The 1,955-nt window shown below is 32.5% G+C and overlaps 1 protein-coding gene across 1 annotated transcript in view; it reads left to right on the top strand.

The window, feature by feature from the left end:
- Window positions 1-1,884: 1,884 nt before the first annotated feature.
- LOC144965140 (uncharacterized) overlaps window positions 1,885-1,955 on the top strand; it is a 73,081-nt gene continuing 73,010 nt past the window's right edge. Inside the window, exon 1 of the mRNA XM_078900119.1 lies at window positions 1,885-1,955. This exon is cut by the window's right edge and continues 309 nt beyond it. The gene's annotated coding sequence lies outside the window, so the exon portion shown is untranslated.

The following is a 1,955-nucleotide window of genomic DNA, read 5'->3' as shown; positions in this document are numbered from 1 at the left end:
AAATAAGAGAGAAGAATGGATGAACAGTTGGGCAATGAGCACCACAGGTAGATGTATGTTTTCCCATATGACCACTCATGTAAAGACTGATTGCCTAAATAAGCTCCTACTCAGAAGACACCAGCAAAGCATCATCTTTCAACTAAGAACACAACACATACCGCTCAACAACCATTTAAGCAAAATTACAAAAGACACATCCCCTTCCTGCCCCCTATGTCAACACCCCAATGAAACAGTAACACACCACTTGTTTGAATGTCAACCTTTTGAAGACCTGAGATGCACATTCCTCTCACCAAATCCAAGCATCAGTAACACACTTTATCGTCACCTGAAACAACTACAAAAGACGTCTAACTTCTACGTCATGGCACAAGACCGAAGGGCTAGAGCTCAGGTGGTCGCTGGTTCGGATAAGTAAGTAATTCAGCTCTAAAATATAATAGATATTACAAATGATATAAATCCATCAATTTTGTTTACATTTTCCAAGATTACGTATACCAGAGGCGACAAATAAATGTAAAATATATATTCCAAGATTTCAGACCAACATAAGACAGAACTCATTTATTATACGTATGGTGAAAACATGGAATAGTCTCTGTTTTAACACACAAAAATGCATGTTCTTTGAATCAATTGAAAATCTTTGTTGATAGGGAGTTAAAGTCTATGAGATATAAGTATAACTAATATAGTATATTCTATTTTACTCATTGGAAATTAATAATTCAATTTCAGAATTCAATTTGATTTTGTTAATTTTTATTTATTTATTTATCTATCTGTTTGTTTAATTTAGTGATTTATCCATTTATTTTATTTACCTTTTAAACTTTAAATTGTCATGTGAAAATAATTGTTTCCATTACTTTCATGATTTTGTAGACTGGTTTGTAAATGTTGACAAGTAAAATGCATGACATCTGAAGCAATGTTAAATCATGGAAATTTATCAGAGACTTATGTATGATTATTATAGTATTTGCTTTCATGATTATTTTTGTCATTAATGGTTCATTGTACTATGAGCTATGTACATTTATGGTTCATTCGATCATGACCAATGTTCAACAACCAATATTCTATAATAGTATTTTTCGAATTTACATTGCCGTATTGATATATTTTTCCTTACATTCAAAGTTGTGTAAAACTGTCTGTGAATGATACAATTCAAGCTATTTGATATTATGTAATTATAAACTATTGTATAAGGCATTTAAAGGATAGTTCCTATATTAAGCGGTTAGTAGGGTAAGATAAGATAAGATAGCTAGATAGTTAGATAGATAGATAGATAGATAGATAGATAGATAGATAGATAGATAGATAGACGTATAAATAGAAAGATAAATAGATAGATAGGTACATAGGTAGTTAGGTAGATAGATTGATAGATATAGATAAAGCGTGAGTGTAGGATAGAAAATGAAACGGGATAGAAATAAATTATATATATATATATATATATATATATATATATATATATATATATATATATATATATAAAGAAATATCGATGAATAGATAGATAGATAGATAGATAGATATATAGACAGAAGCACACACACACACACACACACACACACACACACACACAAACACAAACAGAGAGAGAGAGAGAGAGAGAGAGAGAGAGAGAGAGAGAGAGAGAGAGAGTTCAGAGCCAAATACTTTTCTCTCAGATGATCATCACACATGATGTGATAGTATGATCGCGCTGACTGACGCCATAACGTAATATCTTACAATAACTCGACTTACCACCAGTACAGTTAGTGACATATTGCAAACAACAGTTTTTATCCGCCGTGAGCGCAACTCACTCTCGCTCACGTTCAGGGTGACAAATTTCGACGTTGTTTCTTCAAATGCGAGAGAGTGAGTAACTTTCCCTTTGAGAGAACCAACGGAAGAAGCGCGAGGGAGTGGAAGCAATGATCATT

The sequence above is a fragment of the Berghia stephanieae genome, chromosome 2, assembly GCF_034508935.2.
Source record: "Berghia stephanieae isolate SIO BIC M18660-M18661 chromosome 2, UCSD_Bste_1.3, whole genome shotgun sequence".
Classification (NCBI taxonomy): Eukaryota; Metazoa; Mollusca; class Gastropoda; order Nudibranchia; family Aeolidiidae; genus Berghia; species Berghia stephanieae.
Note: the sequence above shows the minus strand (reverse complement) of the source record. Positions and strands in the feature narration are given on the sequence as shown.